This window comes from Bufo gargarizans, chromosome 2 (genome assembly GCF_014858855.1).
Source record: "Bufo gargarizans isolate SCDJY-AF-19 chromosome 2, ASM1485885v1, whole genome shotgun sequence".
In the NCBI taxonomy this organism is placed as follows: Eukaryota; Metazoa; Chordata; class Amphibia; order Anura; family Bufonidae; genus Bufo; species Bufo gargarizans.
The window spans coordinates 423,616,619-423,636,788 of record NC_058081.1 but is presented as its reverse complement, the minus strand read 5'-3'; the positions used below and the strand labels follow the sequence as shown (position 1 = coordinate 423,636,788).

General features: G+C 40.8%; 1 protein-coding gene across 1 annotated transcript in view; it reads left to right on the top strand.

Annotated features, from left to right (window-relative positions):
* The window catches only part of RARS1 (arginyl-tRNA synthetase 1), a 394,458-nt gene that overhangs the window by 207,555 nt on the left and 166,733 nt on the right, over window positions 1–20,170 (top strand). The gene's annotated exons all lie outside the window — the stretch shown is intronic.

Genomic DNA, 20,170 nt, shown 5'->3' with positions numbered 1-20,170 from the left:
GAGTGTCTGGAAGTGTGTACACATGTCCTTGATACACAAAGATGTCTACACCCATTGTTAGGAGTAGGTATCCATGGGGATTAAGTAGCAGGGAGGTAAAACGGATACTGGGGAGTTCTTCACAAGTGTCATCTGCAAAAATGTATATTTTACTGTGCAAGCCTTTCTACAAGATCATTCATAAATATATTGAAGAGACTAGGGCCTAATACTGACCCCTGTGGTACTCCACTAGGGACAGTGACCCTATCTTAGTGTGTGCCATTAATAACCACCCTCTGTTTTCTATAACTGAGCCAGTTACTTACCCACATAAGACATTTCCCCCAGTCCAAACATTAAGATTTTTATATACTTTTATGTGGTACAGTGTCAAATGCTTTGGAGAAGTCCACATATACAACATCCATTGACTCGCAGCTGTCAAGTCTAGAACCTGCCTCCTCATAGAAACTGATTAAATTAGTTGGACATGACCGATCCCTCATGAAGCCAATGCTGATATGGCGTTATTTGCTTATTTTCATTGAGATACTCCAAGATGGCATCTCTTAGAAAATCTTCAAACAGTTAACCTGTGACAGATATTAAACTTACCGGCCTATAGCTTCTGGGCTCTGTTTTTGGACCCTTTTGAATATTGGCACCACATTTGCTATGCACCAATCCTGTGGAACACTACCTGTCAATATAGAGTCCTTAAATATTAGAAATAAGGGTCTAGCGATGACATTGCTTAAAGGGAACCTGTCATGTGGTTATTTGATTATAATCTAACTAATTATATACAATCATTATCAACTACTAAAAAGTACCTTAGATGTATTCACTTACTGGTGTGACAGATGGTTACCTCATAATATACACACAAAGATGCCACATGGCGCATGCTAATGAGCTGTTTTGAGTCCAGCGTGATGTCATTGAGTCCAGCGTTTATTTAATTCAGAGCTTTAGCCACTCCCCTGCCCACCTGCTGCTAATTTATATGGAAAAAAACTGTCATTCAGCAGCCGGTAGGCGGGGAGAGTCAGGAGCTCATAAATTATTCATGACTCATCATTATCAGCTGGAGCTTTTCATTACAAGATGATGGCAGATTGACTGGGTCAATTAAAGAAAGTGACCCAGCATTTTGCTAAGAGATTCAGTCACTTATTCATGTTGCCCTTAGTTAGGACACCATAAAACTGGTGACAGGTTCACTTTAATTCTCTTAGGATACAGGGGTGTATGCCATGTGGTCCCGACGATTTTATCTATTTTTAATCTTTTTAAGATGCAGCTGTACTTCTTCCTGGGTCAGACAGGACACTTTTTTAATGGGGAATTTACCTTCTACATTTCATCTACAAAACATATTTTTATTACTTTCTGCAAAGTCAAAAGTTTGCATACATTTCATTAATATTTGGTACCATTGCCCTTAAGGCCACTTTCACACTAGCGTTCGATCGGATCCGTTCTGAACGGATCCGATCATAATAATGCAGACGGAGGCTCCGTTCAGAACGGATCCGTCTGCATTATATTGGCATATAAAAGCTAAGTGTGAAAATAGCCTCGGACGGATCCGTCCAGACTTTCAATGTAAAGTCAATGGCGGACGGATCCGCTTGAAGATTGAGCCATATTGTGGCATCTTCAAACGGATCCGTCCCCATTGACTTACATTGTAAGTCTGGACGGATCCGCACGCCTCCGCACGGCCAGGCGGACACCCGAACGCTGCAAGCAGCGTTCAGCTGTCCGCCTGTCCGTGCGGAGGTGAGCGGAGCGGAGGCTGAATGACGCCAGACTGATGCGGTCTGAGCGGATCCGCATCCATTCAGACTGCATCAGGGCTGGACGGAAGCGTTCGGGTCCGCTCGTGAGCCCCTTCAAACGGAGCTCACGAGCTGAAAGTAAACTGTATTACTTGGGTCAAACGTTTTGGTATCCTTTTGGATATTCAAGCTTCTCATAATAGTTGGTCGGAATTTTGGCCCATTCCTCCTGACATAACTGGTGTAACTGAGCCATGTTGGTCGCCTTGCTCGCACCTGCCCTTTCAGCTTTTCCCATAAATTTTCAATAGGATTGATATCAGCTGCCGGAGTTCCACGTTATAGATAGTTGGTCAATTTTCGTGAGTTGAATTAAATTCCTCTTGGAGCGCTCCAGCTGTATGATTCCAATTTTTGTATGCTTGTTCACCCAAACATGTTTCAGAGCTCAAACTCGCTCCTTCCTCAGTGGTCAAGCATACTTCACATAATGTCTTCTTTTTATCCTGTGCCAATCTATCAGGAGAGCCAGAAGCTGATCCAGATTTAACTCTTTGTATGTTCAATTATGTGAACTTCCAATTCAGATTCAACTCTTTGTGTGTTCCATTATGTGACTTTCCAGTTTTCTATTATAGAGATATTTAGATCTCTTATTTCATGCTTTACTAATATTAAGTTGCTTGAAATAGTTATTTATAAATAATTATTTAAAACTCTAATATATATTATAATAAAATATTCCAGAGGTATATATAATGTCAAAATTATTTACTAATTTCCAGAGGTATATATAATGTCAATACATCAATTATTCAAGAGTGTAAATAGTTATAAAATATATTTTCAAATATAAAATTATAGAGACCCTTAATGAAGAATGGGATACTTTGCTATTGACACAATCACTATCTCTGACTAAACTAATAGTGAAAAGAAGGGGTCAAATATTGGAACATATAAACGAGAAAATAAATCAAATAAAAATAGACAAATTCCCCAAAAATGAAGAATATAATAGATGGCAAGAGAGGCTATGTAGAAGCCTTGATAAAACAGAACAAGAAATTTTGAATAAAAAGTTGAAAAAATACAATTATAATACGAGGACAGAACCTGTTAGAGAAGAAAACAAAATCTGGAAAACAAAGGTAATACTCAGAGAAGAGAGGAAAAAAGAAAAAACACAAGAAAACATCCAAAAAGCACAACAGACTAGATATACTATACCAGTCACAAACAAATATGAAGCCCTCTCTAATGAACATTTTTTAGATGGAACCCCCCCCTCGCCACAGAATAAGGACACGGTACAGATCACAAGAACATCAACACTCACCACCAATGAGGAGACACTATTCACCCCCACCATTGAGACACCCATACAATTTACGTCAGATATCAGCACTACAGAAATCACCAACCGAACAGAGCACAACACCCACAAGACATACAATGGTTGACACCGACACGGGACAATGGGGAAACACATTATCACAAAGAAAAGACACAAGGCAAAAACAGAAGGAAACACGGAGAGGACAAAAGAAACAATCACCACAGGATATAAAAGAATTAGATGCTATTATAAATTTGAGTGACACAAAATTGTCTGATCCACAAATTAGGGTGTTAAAGGGTTAAAATTTGCACCGACACCAAAAGTCAGTAAATTTGAGGCTTATATCGGGGTAGAAAAATTTATAAGAAAAATTTTGTCTGAAAAAATATTTTTAAAAAAATCAGATTTTAGAACAGACTGAGAAATTATAAATATATGCACACAGAGTTAAAAGAAACCTCAAAAAAATTTCCTAGACAAGAAATAGGCCAGAAAATTGCAGCTTTTAGACAATGTGTCAGTTCAGATATAAGGAAACTGAAAAATGGACGAAACGCTAAAAACAATATTACAAATCAAGAAAGGCAGGCAATCAAAACTTAAAAAAACAAGAAAATCTGATAATACGGCCAGCTGATAAAGGAGGAGCTGTAGTAATAATGGATGCAGAAAAATATAACAACGAATGTCTGAGACAATTGACAGACGTTAATACCTACACTAAATTAAAAGGAGATCCAGGAGAACAATTTTATCAGGAACTCCTACAGCACTGTAAAAAGGGATTGGAGAGCAATATTTTATTTCAGCAGGAACACTATTTTATTATTAAAACGCAACGAAGATTGCCAGTGTTTTATTGTCTCCCTAAAGTCCACAAGGACTCTAAAAAAAAAAAAAAAAAAAAACCCCCGGTCGCCCTATAATTCCAGGGATCGGATCTTTGACCTCAAACCTATTGCAGTATATAGACAGAATGTTACAGCCATCAGTGGAAAAAAAGTGCCTCATATATAAAAGACACCACCCAGATTATTGAAACCTTGGAGAAATTAGAGTGCAATCCGAATTGGATTATGGGGACGCTAGATGTGAACTCCCTATACACAATTATAAGTCATGAACAGGGAGTCGCAGCAATGAAAAACCAATTAGAGAAAAATAGTGGAATTCATACTGAACAGATAGGGTTTTTTTTTTTTGTTTTTTTTTTTGAGCATGGGGTAAATTTTATTTTATCACGTAATTATAATTTTTTTTGATCCGATTTTTATCTCCAAACAAGGGGGACTGCCATGGGCACCAGGATTGCCCCCAGTTACGCAAATTTATTTATGACAAACTGGGAGGATATCCACATTGGCCCAAGACTGGGGACAGACCTGGTGCTCTGGCAACGTTTAATAGATGATGTAATTTTTATTTGGAAAAGTGGGAGAGAGGAACTTTTAACCTTTTTAGAGGATATAAATACGTTTAATTTAAAGTTCACTAGCAATGTGAATAATATAGAGACTGAATATTTGGATCTACTAATTAGAAACGAAGGGGGAAGATATATTTGCAGTACTTTTGAAAAACCGATGTCGAGAAACAGTTTTATATTTTATTTAACAGCTGCCATCTCCCTAGATGGCTGCTGAATATCCCAACAGGACAATTCGGCAGGCTCAAACGCAATTGTACGAAAACGGAGAAGTTTGAGAAGGAAGCTGAGGATATGTAAATCTAAAATAAGAGAAAAGGATAGAAATACCTTCTTTGAAACTAAAGATGGGGACAATAAAAGTAAAAATAAAGAGAGATAAAAATAGGAAGTGAGAATCTTAAAGATGGAACACCAAGATTGATCTTACCTTTTAACCCTGAATACAAGAAAGTGGAACAAATCATTAAACGCTATTGGCATCACATCCTGGAGGATAAGACCATAGGTACACTAATAACAAAAAACCCACAATTCGTGTACACAAAAGCACAAAGTCTAGGATGTAAAATAGCGCCAACAACAAAACAAACCATAATAAAAAAGAGAGGAATCTCACAACATTGGAACCACTTAAAAGGGTTCTACAAATGCGGGAGGTGTTCAAATTGTAAACAAACCACTTTCCCAAGAAAAACAACAGAAGTTCAAGCCACACAAAATAACTTTAAAATTTAGATAAATGAATTACTTACATGTAATTCGGATAATGTATTGTATTTGATCCAATGCCCTTGTGGCAAACAATACATAGGTCGAACGAAAAGACTTCTGAAAACCAGGATAGCTGAACATATCGGAAATATAAAGAAAGGTTATGAGAAACATGTCCTGTCGAGACACTTCAAACACCATCATAATCAGAACCCCTCAGGTCTAATGTTCACAGCATTTGAAAAAATAAACGAACACTGGAGGGGTGGCGATCATATATCTAGGATGTCTCGACAGGAATCAAGAAGAATCTTTGAGTTCGATTCCATTCAACCTAATGGTTTGAATGCGGAACTCAAAATTTTCGGCTTCCTGTAAAATGGGGTGCCCTTGGTTGACGGACAACGGTGGTTTCTGTTTTGAATCCAGCACCCCTGTCTTCCCTTAACTAGGGTCCCCCATAAAACTGCATCTTCTCCAAGGGTCTCTATAATTTTATATTTGAAAATATATATTTGAACATATATTTTATAACTATTTACACTCTTGAATAATTGATGTATTGACATTATATATACCTCTGGAAATTAGTAAATAATTTTGACATTATATATACCTCTGGAATATTTTATATTATATATTTTATAGTTTTAAATAATTATTTATGAATAATTGTATTTCAAGCAACTTAATAATATTTATAAACGGTAAAGTTGGAAAGCAGCATGAAATAAGAGATCTAAATATCTCTATAATAGAGAACTGGAAAATCACACAATGGAACACAGAGTTAAATCTGAATTGGAAGTTCACATAATTGAACATACAAAGAGTTAAATCTGGATCAGCTTCCGGCTCTCCTGATAGATTGGCACAGGATAAAAAGAAGACATTATGTGAAGTATGCTTGTCCACTGAGGAAGGAGCGAGTTTGAGCTCTGAAACATGTTTGGGTGAACAAGCATACAAAAATTGGAATCATACAGCTGGAGCGCTCCAAGAGGAATTTAATTCAACTCACGAAAATTGACCAACTATGTATAAAGTGGAACTCCGGCAGCTGGAACATACAAGTTAAGAGGCGACTGAAACATTAAATAGAGACGCCGCCATAGCATGTGGCACGCCGACTCTTAAGAAACAAGCTGCGATCGGAAGGTCCGAATCATAAAGGTCAGTCTGTTCTCAGAATAGGAACGGGACGCCGCACCAGAAAACAACTGAATCGTGAGTAGACCAAACACTTAATGTGTAGAATAGAGGATCCGCATTTTTATTTTAAGCATGTGCATTGCACAAAAGGAATATAAGGAGACATTCAGCAACTAATTGCAAGTTTTTTCAATAACTGCTACAACCAAGAAAATTGTTGTTACATTGCTGTCACACATTGCGTCCATAGGAATAGTGGCGCATACACATGGAATAATTGCCACAAATCCAATCATATAAGAAAGTCTTTTGCTGCATATTATTACCAACTGCTGCTAACAATTTTGCTACGGACTAATTGTGATATACTTTTGATACTGCTACCATTGTTGCTATATATTATCAACTGGTGAATTGCTGCTATATTATCATTTGTTATATTATTTATCATTGTTACATTGTTCTTAATTGTCGTTATATTGTTGCTATCTATTGTCTTACATATCCATGTTATTTTTAATGAATAAAATTGCCTTTCCATGAACCCATAAATAGAGTGCCTGCTCACTATCTTTATAAATTTGTTATCCTTAAGCCACTTTATTATTTTACAGTATGCTTTGGGTCATTGTCTATTTGGAAGACCCATTTCCGCCCAGCTTTAACTTCCTGGCTGATGTCTTGATGTTGCTTCTGTATTTCCACATAATATTCTTTCCTCATAATGCCATCTATTTTGTGAAGTGCACTAGTCCCACCTGCAGAAAAACAACCCCACAACATGATGCTGCCACCCCCGTGTTTCACAGTTAAGATTATGGCCAAAATGTTCAATTTAAATTTTGTCACACCACAGGACATGTCTCCAAAAATGTAGGTCTTAGTTCCTGTGTGCATTTGCAAACATTAAGCTGTCTTTTTTTTTTTTTTTTAATGTTTCTTTTGGAGTAATGGCTTCTTCCTGGCAGAGTAGCCTTTCAGCCCATGTTGATACAGTACTAGTTTCACTGTGGATATTGACACAATCTTACCAGCTTACGCCATCATCTTCACAGGGTCTTTTTCTTGTCGGACCAATGCACATTCATCCCTCCTGTATCCTAAGAATAAAAAAATAAAAAAACGGTATCCTAAGGATTAAATAAATTCCAATTAAAAAAAAAATGCTTTTTTCATTGAAAAAATGCATTTCAGCTCAAATAAAATCTCCACATGTAAATATCATGCAAATAATTCCATACGGTGAACGCCATAAAAATCAACCTAAAAAATTTCAGAATTGCTGTTTTTTGTTTAGTTGCCACCCAAAAAAATGAAATAAAAAGTAATCAAAACATGTTATGATAACAATGAAAACTACAAGTCATCCCACAACAATTAAGCGCCCAAACAGCTCTGTAGAAAGAAAACTAAAAAGTTATGAGTCTTTGGATGTGGCAATGCAAAAACATATATATTTTTTTAAAGGGTTTTTATTGCGGAAAAAATTATAAAACGTAAAAAAGCTATTTATTTGGTATCGCTGTAATTGTCCTGACAGAGAGAATAAAGTTATAATGTTAGGGTTCTTTAACACTTGCGTTCTTTTCTTCCGGCATAGAGTTCCGTCATCGGGGCTCTATGCCGGAAGAATCCTGATCAGTTTTATCCTAATGCATTCTGAATGGAGTGAAATCCGTTCAGGATGCATCAGGATGTCTTCAGTTCCGGAACGGAACGGTTTTTGGTCGGAGAAAATACTGCAGCATGCTGCGCTTTTTGCTCCGGCCAAAAATCCTGAAGACTTGCCGCAAGCCCGGATCCGGAATGAATGCCTATTGAAAGGCATTGATCCGGATCCGGCCTTAAGCTAAACGTCGTTTCGGCGCATTGCCGGATTCGACATTTAGCTTTTTCTGAATGGTTACCATGGCTGCCGGGACGCTAAAGTCCTGGCAGCCATGGTAAAGTGTAGTGGGGAGCGGGGGAGCAGCATACTTGGCGTCCGTGCGGCTCCCGGGCGCTCCAGAGTGACGTCAGGGTGCCCAAAGCGCATGGATCATGTGAGTATACCGCTCCCCCGCTATCCGCTCCTACTATGGCAACCAGGACTTTAATAGCGTCCTGGCTGCCATAGTAACACTGAAAGCATTTTGAAGACGGATCAGTCTTCAAATGCTTTCAGTACACTTGCGTTTTTCCGGATGCGGCGTGTAATTCCGGCAAGTGGAGTACACGCTGGATCCGGACAACGCAAGTGGGAAAGAGGCCTTACACACGTTAAAGTTTTCCGGTATTGAGTTCCGTCACAGGGGCTCAATATCAGGAAAAAAAACTTCAGTTTTATCCTAATTCTGAATGTAAAGCATTCCATTCAGTATGTATCAGGATGTCTTCAGTTCAGTCACTCTTAGGCCTCTTTCACACGGGCGTCAGTTTTTTTTTGCCCGGATAAGAGCCGGGTGCGTTGCGGGAAAATGCACGATTTTCCCGCGAGAGTGCAAAACATTGTCATGCGTTGCACTCGCGTGAGAAAAATCGCGCATGTTTGGTACCCAAACCCGAACTTCTTCACAGAATTTCGGGCTTGGGATTGATGTTCTGAAGATTGTATTATTTTCCCTTTATAACATGGTCATAAGGGAAAATAATAGCGTTCTGAATACAGAATGCATAGTAAAACAGCGCTAGAGGGGTTACAAAAATAAAATAAAATTTAACTCACCTTAGTCCACTTGATCGCGAAGCCGGCATCTCCTTGTGTCTCCTCTGCGCTGAACAGGACCTGGGGTGAGCTCCTCCATTAAATACCGGTTAAGGACCTTCGATGACGTCACTCCGGTCATCACATGGTGCGTCACATGTGACGCACCATGTGATGACCGGAGTGACGTCATCGAAGGTCCTTAACCGGTATTTAATGGAGGAGCTCACCCCAGGTCCTGTTCAGCGCAGAGGAGACACAAGGAGATGCCGGCTTCGCGATCAAGTGGACTAAGGTGAGTTAAATTATTTTGTTTGTTTTTTTAACCCCTCTAGCGCTGTTTTACGATCGTTCTGTATTCAGAATGCTATTATTTTCCCTTATAACCATGTTATAAGGGAAAATTGCACCGCATCCGTACTTGCTTGCGGATGCTATGCGATTTTCACGCTTCCCATTCACTTCTATGGGGCCTGCGTCGCGTGAAAATCGGACAATATAGAGCATGCTGCGATTTTCACTTAACGCACAAGTGATGCGTGAAAATCACCGCTCATGTGCACAGCCCCATAGAAATGAATGGGTCAGGATTCAGTGCGGGTGCAATACGTTCACCGCACGCATCGCACGGAAAACTTGCCCGTCTGAAAGGGGCCTTAGGGTTTTTGGCCGGGGAAAATGCAGCAGCATGCTGCAGTATTTTCTCCGGCTAAAATTCCAGAACACTTGCTTGAATGCCGGATCCGGCATTCATTTTCATTGAAATGTATTAATGTCTGATCCAGTACCAAGTGTTCTGGAAAACCGTAGAGACGGTGTTTCAATGCATTTGTCAGACTGATCCGGATCCAGAAACAAATGCTATCTGTTTGCATACGCATTTCCGGATCCGCCAGGCAGTTCTGGCAACAGAACTGCCTGCCGGAATCCAACAATTCAAGTGTGAAAGTACCCTTATTTGTGCCAATAAATGTATAAAGTAAAAACTCAGTGTCGGTATTGCTGTTTTCCCTCTCCCTGAAAGAGTTAATAAAAGTTAATGAGTAAGTTAAGTGTACCCCAAAATGACACTATTAAAAACTACAGCTTTTCCAGCAAACACGCCCTCATACAGCAACATAAATGGAAAAATAAGTCATAGCTCTTGGAAACTGACAATGAAAAGATGAAAAAAATGTTTCACCCGCGATGTTAGGGATGCTTGTCATCGCCTGCTATTGGCTGCTCCCCCCTGACACTGGTGCAGGGACCAGGAGCAGTGTGGGGAGCCAGGTAAGTAGTTTCAGTGTGAGGGGTCCAGGCATATGGGGGACATTTTTTTGGTCATTTTGGATTGACCGGCAGCACTGTAGTTCAATAATAAAATTAATTCACAGAAATGCATCCCTAATAATTGTGCATATAGTGCAAACTTTCCTAAGGCTAATTTCACACCAGCGTTTTTGCTGGATCAGTCATGGATGGGCAAAAACGCTTCCGTCACAATAATACAACAGTCTGCATCCGTTATGAAAGGATCTGTCATGAACACCATAGAAAGTCAATGGGGGACGGATCCATTTTCTATTGTGTCTGAGAAAATGGATACGTCCCTATTGAATTACACTGTGAGTCATGACGGATCTGTCTTGCTCCGCACAACATTGCGGACAGAAGAACTGAGCTTGCAGCATTATTCTGTCCGCGATGGGACGCAACTAAACGGAACGGAATGCATTATGTTGCACTCCGTTTCATACAGTTTAGTTTTGTCCCCATTGACAATGAATGGGGACGAAACTGTTTTCCCCGCTATTGAGATCAAGCGCAGATGTGAAAGTAGGCTAATTTGTGTAATAATTTGACATTTTAGAACATGCTGTTTGGTTAGAAATAAAGCCAGAGTTAAAGGGTCTGAAATAGTTAGACTATCTCTAGCCAAATTTTTGGGGTCATTTACTTTGCACTCTTACTCATGTGCTATTAGCTTTTTGTACTAGGAATGTTGTTTTCCCCATGTCAATTTCTAGCATTTGTCCATATCTGTGTGATGTGCTGAAATTCCCAGTTTCACCTCCCTCCTCCCCTCCATTCACACTTATCTGTCTGTCAGTCTGCTTTTATGTTGTTCTTCATCATACGTAGTCATTGCGTCAAATATTAGGGGCAACATTTTAAAATATTATTAATGGGGCATTACTGAACGTATTTTTTGCTCTGTAAGACACACCTGACCATAAGATTTTAGAGGAGACGAATAAGATTTTTTTATTTTTTCAACATAAATCTTTTCCTTTTTATTGGTGAAAATGGTCATACAAGTCATAAAAAAGCAGATGTTACAATGTATTAGAGCTCAACAGCTCTAGCAAGAGCATACATATTGGAAGAAATGATTATGAACTACAATATTATGTTTCATAATGTAGCAAAATACATTACATACAATTAAGTAAACAAAACAAACTAATCCTTTGAAGAAAAGGTCTCCAACCAAAAGGGAAGAATAGATACATCTCGGTAGAGAGGGTGGCATCTAATCTAAGAGTTCCATTGTTTAAGGAAAGAACATAATGACTGTCGCTGGAGTTCCGATAATCGTTCATATACAGATCATTTCTATTAGACGATGAACTTTCAGGGCCTCAGGGGACTTCCAGTGTGTCGCTATTAGAAGTTTCACAGCTGACAAAATGTGGCTCATAAGTTTTCTAAACTAAAAAGGGAATTGTTCTATCCCTACGGAAAACAAACGTAGCTCCAGAGTCATAGTTACCAGAGTCCAGATGATATTTTGAAGTAAAAGTTAAACACTGGACCAAAACGGAGTTAAGATCGGAGATTCCCAGAATGTGTATTAGGGTACCTGATGATCAATCACATCTCCAGCATCTATGGTCTGCTTTAGCAAATATTTGGGCCAATCGAGGGGGGTAAAGTACAATTTAACTAGTAGCTTATGATAAACTTCTAATAGATTGGAACATGAGGTGGCCCTAATTGTTGCGTGCAAAGCTACCTGGCATTCTTTGGGAGTATAAGAGGTTTGCAGATCTTTTTCAGTTCAATATGTGGGTTTTCTTATTCACCTCTGTATCAATTATGAGAACTGTGTAGATAAGTCTGGTAGAGGTAGAGACTCCTCCAGAGGGCGAGAAAAGAATATTGTACAAGGGTAGGGAAGTAGATGCCCCTGCCAAAGGGTTGTTTATGAGATATTGGGTGAACCTAATGTAGTCAAAGTATTTAGAAGTAGGAAATAAAACTTGTAAATAGGAGAAGGGTCTAAGTGTAGCCCCCTCATAATTTAATCTAGCTCCTCTATTCCTCTAAAAGACATAGACAAATTAGGGATCACAATCTTTAGTATGGGGAGGGGCATTTCCTTTTTTAGTATATTCCCCTGGGATCTTTTGAGCAGCTTTTTCCAGGCCAAAATATAAACTTTTATAGGAGGAGAGAATGGTAGAGGATGATTAGGAGATAATGTATGTATCAGAAGTAATGCTTTAAGAGATTTTCCTTCATGTAACTCCGCCTTAGTTTGAGGCCAACTTACAGCAACATCTCGTTGCCACCAATATCTCAGTTGTTTAATAAGTAATGCATTGTAATAACTTTGTATATTAGAAACTCCCATTCCTCCTCTACTCCTATGGCCATATAGAATAGAGGCTGCTACTGGAGGTCATCCCTTCTATGTAAATGAGAACACTTGACGCTGAAAGCTACGAAGAACCCTTTTTGGAAGGGGTATGGCTAGTGTTCTAAAGTAACATTTTTTGGGTAGTACCATCATCTTATAGATGATAATGCAGCCCAACCATGATGGTTCTACTTGAGAATATTTATCCAGTTCCTTTTGTAGTGAGGTAAGAAGAGTATCATAGTTTTGTGAGAATAGTTTGTTGAGAGGAAAACACAACTGTATTCATAGATTATGGAGGATAAGGACCATTGAAAAGTATACTCCTCCCATATTATTGTTTGTAAAGGGGAAGGTACATTAATTGCTAAGATCTGCGACATAGCCTCATTAATCTTATGATGGGACACCCTGCCAAACAAATCAATAATAAAGGATGCTGACGGCAAAGAAACCAGGAAACACATGAGCAATATAACATTATCAGCAAAGAGATCCAATTTGTGTTGGTGGCGTCCCCCCCTCCCCCTTTCCCCTGCAGGTATACCTCTAACTGTTCCAGACTTTATAATTTTCTCAGCAAAGGGTCCCATCACCATTAAAAGTAAGAGGCGACGAGGGGCAATGCTGCCTCGTCCCATTCGTAAAGGGGGACGAAAGAGTATAATTTACTAGTACACTAGCTGATAAATGGGAGTATAGGACTTGAATGGCTTGCCGTATTAGACCTTGAGAGAACAGCAAAAGCGAACCCCCCCCCCCCCAATGTATCCGGTCTAACACCTTCTCTGCATCCAATGTTAGAAGGCGCCCGTAGTCTCCTCGCTATTTCAATTAATCCCAAGATCTGTCTAGTACCATCCAGGACTTGTCTTTCCATAGTGAACCCTACCTGTTTGCTGTGGATAATTGAAGGGAGAACCTGTAAAAGGCAGTGCGAAAGGACTTTAGCATAGAGCTTTACATCACAATTTAAAAGAGAGATGGGACGGGATGTCCACAAATTTGGCAGATCTAGCTTTTTTTATATTGTGAGCTCAGTTGCATTAATGTGCCCCTGATTGTGGCCTTATGAGCTAGCCATAGTACGAAGGGGTCTACCTCACCATTGTCATTAAAGGAAAAATAATCCTTCAAATGATTCTATCACATCTTTTTATTGGGGTGACGCAGCAGATAAGTGCTATTCCGCCATGCCTTGTAGGAAGGTGGGTTCGGAGAGCTGTTAAAGGAGCAGAATATTGTGGCATGGTCAGACCATAAAGACACTATTGTTTAGACCAGGGGTGCACAACCTGTGGCCCAGGTGCCACATGCGGCCCTCTAAGCCATTTTGTGCGGCCCCCAACCATCTGGTAACAGATGTTTGTCTGGTTGCTGCTCACATCTATCTTTGATGCATTCTCTCGTTAGATGGGAGTCCTGGACCTGTAACTATACATTAATGGTATGTTCAATATGCCTTAAATACAGTATTTCATTTTTTAATACCCCTTTAAAATGTATTTTCGGCCCTCGTCATTGGTTTAGTCTGCCAATGTGGCCCCAAACCAGAAAATGTTGTGCACCTTTGGTTTGGACGAACAGATCGAGAGCAATAGGGATTTATCCACAACGACCAGATCTATGCTGGAAAAGGACCTATGGTTCGGGGAATAGAAAGTATATTCTCTTGAGCCTACATTAACCGCCTCTGGACCGCCTAATGCAGGATTGTTCTGCAGGTGGTCGATTCATTCCTCCTTCACGCTTCGCTTCATCTTGCGAGATGTGAGATTACGCGCATAGCCGGCCCGCGCATAAGCGGTGCGGGCCGGCAAACGTTAAAGGAGGAGTTCGTCACCAGCCTGCCAGCCAATGATCATCGCTGGCAGGCTGGTGATTTTCAAAAAATCGAATCACAAGCCAGTTAACACATTATTTTTTAATAATTTTATTTATATAATGTGTTAACTGGCTTCTGTGCTCCTCTGTTGGTCCTTTTCGTCGGTTGGTCTCTGCAGAGGAGTACAGATCACTGTAAGTACACAAGACAACACATTTAGCCCTTGATCACCCCTGTCAATCACTAGTGAAAGGGAAAAAAGTGATCAGTGTAAACTGTCACATTTTTTTTTTCACGAGTATTGACTGTTAGGTTTTAGGTTAGGTTGAGGCCCCTTTGGTAGGTAGTTAGCGTCAGTTAGTGCCCAGCCCACTGCACCGCTGTCACGGATTCGCTGATTAGCGTATCGCTAATCAGCTTTGGTACTTTTATAGTATCTGTAAGTGATCGGAACTGATCACAGTCAGATCTATAATAGTATTAGTGTCACCTTAGCTCGCCCTCCACCCAAAACGCAGTGTTTGCCTGATCAGTCGCCCACACGTGCGTTCACCCACGCCCGTGTCGCTGCAGTGACAACATTTTTATTTTTTTATCATTGCACAATCACTTCACAAGCGCTGCGGCGATAAAAAAAAACAAACAGTATTGATATTTTTTATCAATCGCAGCGGCTTCCTGTACTTCGCTAGTCTCCCATTTGTAAGACAGGCTTGCTTTTTTTCTTTGGTAGTCTCAGGGAATACCCCCTAAATTTAGTTGACCAAATGGCAAGTAAGAGGTATTCTTCTGAAGAGGCCTACAGGCTTCTGACCCAGTCGGATGAGGAATGGGAACCCTCATCTGACGAATCCAGTGGGTCAGAATACGAACCTGTAGAAAGCAGTGGCAGTCTGACCCAAAGTTCGGACGATGAGGTTGAGGTCCCTGATACCACCAGGCGTACCCGGCCCCATGTTGCTACACCACAGGTTGCACAGGATTTGCTTCAAGGGCAGCAGAGTGGGGCTGGCGCTGTCGGATTGCGTGGTGAGGCATACACCAGCAGCGCAGCCCATCCTGGACCTTGTACCAGTACTGCCGTAGAACATGGTGAAGCGGCAAGCACCAGAAGGGCAGTTGAAGCTGGTACGGTGGCACGTGCATTAGTTCCCCCGTCGCAGCCACCGCACAGACAGGCCCGTAGAGCCCCTAGAGTCCCTGAGGTGCTGGCAAACCCTGATTTTCAGCCCCCAACTTCAGCCACACAAGTAGTTCCCCCTTTCACCGCTCAGTCTGGAGTTCGGGTTGAGACAGCTCAGATCGGATCGTCACTGGGATTTTTTGAGCCTTTCTTGACTGCGGTATGGAAACAAAACGGTATGCCACTCAATTTATAGCCCCCAACCCGGGAAGCTTTTATGCCCAGACTTAACGGTGGAAACCCATCCAAGTTTACACATTTAAAACTTTTCTGGGCCTTCTCCTCAACATGGGCCTGACAAAAAAGCGTGAAATGAACCCAATTCATCACATGCCCATGTTCTCTGCTGCCATGTCCAGGACACGATTTGAGACCATCCTGCGTTTCCTGCACTTTAGCGACAACAGCACCTCATCCCAGATGCCACCCAGCTTTTGACCGGCTCCACAAAATTCGGCCCCCCATAGACCACCGTAACACCAAATTTGCAGATTTGTATACTTTTTGAGCAAAACATCTGCATAGACAAGTCCCTGATACATTTTACTGGGCACCTTGGCTTCAAACAATACATCCCAAGCAAGCGCGCCTGGTATGGGGTCAAATTGTATAAGCTCTGTGAAAGGGCCACCAGCTATACCCACAAATTTCAGATCTATGAGGGTAAAGATCAGACCCTGGAGCCGGTCTGTTGCCCTGACTACCTGTCCCCCAACGGCTCATTACCACCCATCTTGCAAGGGGGGAGAGGGCTGCCTTGTGTAACGAAGAACTGCTCGCGGTGAAATGGAGAGACAAGCGTGACGTTTATGTGCTCTTCTCCATTCACGCAGACACGACAATCCAAATGGAACTAGCAACCAGTGTCATTGAAAAGCCCCTCTCAGTCCACGACTATAATTTGCTCATGGGAGGGGTGGACTTCAATGACCAGATGTTGGCTCCTTATTTAGTGTCCTGCCACACCAGATGCTGGTATAAGAAGGTGTCTATATATTTAATTCAATTGACTATGTACAGGTCCTTCTAAAAAAATTAGCATATTGTGATACAGTTCATTATTTTCTGTAATGTACTGATAAACATTAGACTTTCATATACTTTAGATTCATTACACACCAACTGAAGTAGTTAAAGCCTTTTATTGTTTTAATATTGATGATTTTGGCATACAGCTCATGAAAACCCAAATTTCCTATCTAAAAAAATTAGCATATTTCATCCGACCAATAAAAGAAAAGTGTTTTTAATACAAAAAAGTTAACCTTCAAATAATTATGTTCAGTTCTGCACTCAATACTTGGTCGGGAATCCTTTTGCAGAAATCACTGCTTCAATGCGGCGTGGCATGGAGGCAATCAGCCTGTGGCACTGCTGAGGTGTTATGGAGGCCCAGGATGCTTTGATAGCAACCTTAAGCTCATCCAGAGTGTTGGGTCTTGCGTCTCTCAACTTTCTCTTCCCAATATCCCACAGATTCTCTATGGGGTTCAGGTCAGGAGAGTTGGCAGGCCAATTGAGCACAGTAATACCATGGTCAGTAAACCATTTACCAGTGGTTTTGGCACTGTGAGCAGGTGCCAGGTTGTGCTGAAAAATGAAATCTTCATCTCCATAAAGCTTTTCATCAGATGGAAGCATGAAGTGCTCCAAAATCTCCTGATAGCTAGCTGCATTGACCCTGCCCTTGATAAAACACAGTGGACCAACACCAGCAGCTGACATGGCACCCCAGACCATCACTGACTGTGGGTACTTGACACTGGACTTCAGGCATTTTGGCATTTCCCTCTCCCCAGTCTTCCTCCAGACTCTGGCACCTTGATTTCCGAATGACATGCAACAGTCCAGTGCTGCTTCTCTGTAGCCCAGGTCAGGCGCTTCTGCCGCTGTTTCTGGTTCAAAAGTGGCTTGACCTGGGGAATGCGGCACCTGTAGCCCATTTCCTGCACACGCCTGTACACGGTGGCTCTGGATGTTTCTACTCCAGACTCAGTCCACTGCTTCCGCAGGTCCCCCAAGGTCTGGAATCGGTCCTTCTCCACAATCTTCCTCAGGGTCCGGTCACCTCTTCTCGTTGTGCAGCGTTTTCTCCCACACTTTTTCCTTCCCACAGACTTCCCACTGAGGTGCCTTGATACAGCACTCTGGGAACAGCCTATTCGTTCAGAAATTTCTTTGTGTCTTACCCTCTTGCTTGAGGGTGTCAATGATGGCCTTCTGGACAGCAGTCAGGTCGGCAGTCTTACCCATGATTGCGGTTTTGAGTAATGAACCAGGCTGGGAGTTTTTAAAAGCCTCAGGAATCTTTTGCAGGTGTTTAGAGTTAATTAGTTGATTCAGATGATTAGGTTAATAGCTTGTTTAGAGAACCTTTTCATGATATGCTAATTTTTTGAGATAGGAATTTTGGGTTTTCATGAGCTGTATGCCAAAATCATCAATATTAAAACAATAAAAGGCTTGAACTACTTCAGTTGGTGTGTAATGAATCTAAAATATATGAAAGTCTAATGTTTATCAGTACATTACAGAAAATAATGAACTTTATCACAATATGCTAATTTTTTGAGAAGGACCTGTACAATAGTTTTGTTCTCTACAGTAAGGCTGGGAGAACAGGATCCTTCCTCACATTTCAGGAATAGATCATCGAGAACATCCATCCACCAGTGTAGTGAGCCATCTACACGAGCGACATTTCCCCAATGTCATTGCTGGTACCTCAACCCAAGCACCACCCCAAAAAAGATGTTGTGTCTGTAGCAGGAGTGGAATAAGGCGTGACATCTGCTATTTCTGTCCTGACCACCCTACCCTATGCTTAGGGGAGTGTTTCCAGAAGTACCACACACAGGTACACTATTAGCATAGGGATTGCGTGACACAGGACAGGCTCACAGGGCTCTTGGGGCCCTTTCACTCACAGCTGCTGCAAACCTCTCCTTTCACCTGGGACAAAGTGCATAATGTACTTCGCCACAGCTCATAGCCTGTCTGAGCTGTGCGCTGTGATTGGCCAGCACTGCAGCAAGGGACACGCCTCCTACAAAAAATCAGTCCAATACAACAGACGGAGCTGAGACACCGGAGCCTATCTCGGGTGAACGGAGCGGCGCCCAGGCATACTAGTAAGTGCATGGGGACCCCTGGGCGCCGCTCTGCCCACAGATAGTAAGTTTTTAGTTTGTATAGGAGTGAAAGGTCCTCTTTAAGCTAGAGGAGCTGAGGTGGTTAAGACATCATACAGTTCCTCCTTCCCCAGCCACATTATTGGTGCTGGAGAAGGCACCCTGCCCCTGCCAGTAGAATCCAAGTCCCATCAGGAATGATGTTGAAATCTCCCCAGAGCATTAACACTCTTTTTTTTGTATTTTAACCCTTCATGACCAAGGGTCATTGATGCCCCAGTGACCAGGTCAAAATGTACAAATCTGACATGCGTCATTTTATGTGGTAATAGCTTTGGAACACTTTTATTTATCCAAGCCATTCTGAGATTTTCTCGTGACATATTGTACTTTGAAAAAATCCCATATTTATTTAAAAAAAATAGAAAAATTCACAATTTTCAAAATTTCAATTTCTTTGCTTCTAAAACAGAAAGTGATACCTAATAAAATATTTATTACTTTACATTTCCAAAATGATGCCAACATAAAGTAGGCATATAGAAAATGTTATTTTATTTTTTTAGGACGTTAGAAGTTTAGAAGTAATTCTTAAAATTTTAAAGAAAATTTCCAAAACCCACTGTTTAAGGACCAGTTCAGGTCTGAAGTCACTTTGTGGGGCTTACATAGTGGAAACCCCCCATAAATGACCCCATTGTAGAAACTACACCCCTCAAGTTACTCAAAACTGATTTTACAAACTTTAACCCTTTAGGTTTTCCACAAGAATTAAAGGAAAATGGAGATGACATTTTCAAAATTTCACTTTTTTGGCAGATTTTCCATTTTATTACATTATTTTTCTTTAACACATTGAGGGTTAACAGCCAAACAAAACTCAATATTTATTACCCTGATTCCGCGGTTTACAGAAACACCCCACATGTGGTCGTAAACTGATGTAAGGTTGCACGGCATGGCGCAGAAGGAAAGGAATGCCATATGGTTTTTGGAATGCAGATTTTGCTAAACTGGTTTTAGATGTCATCTCTCATTTAAAACACCCCTGATGCACCCTTATAGAAGAAACTCCCAAAAAGTGACCCTATTTTGGTAACTAGGGGATAAGGTGCCAGTTTTATTGGTACGATTTTGGGGTACATATGATTTTTAATTGCCCTATATTAAGTTTTTTGTGAGCCAATTTTTTTTTTTTTTTTTTTTACAAGATTCATCTGAAAGGGTAGATCATGTGCTATTTTTTTTATAGAGCAGGTTGTTACGAACACAATTATATCAAATATGTCTACTTTAGTTGGTTGTTTTAGTTTTAAATAATGT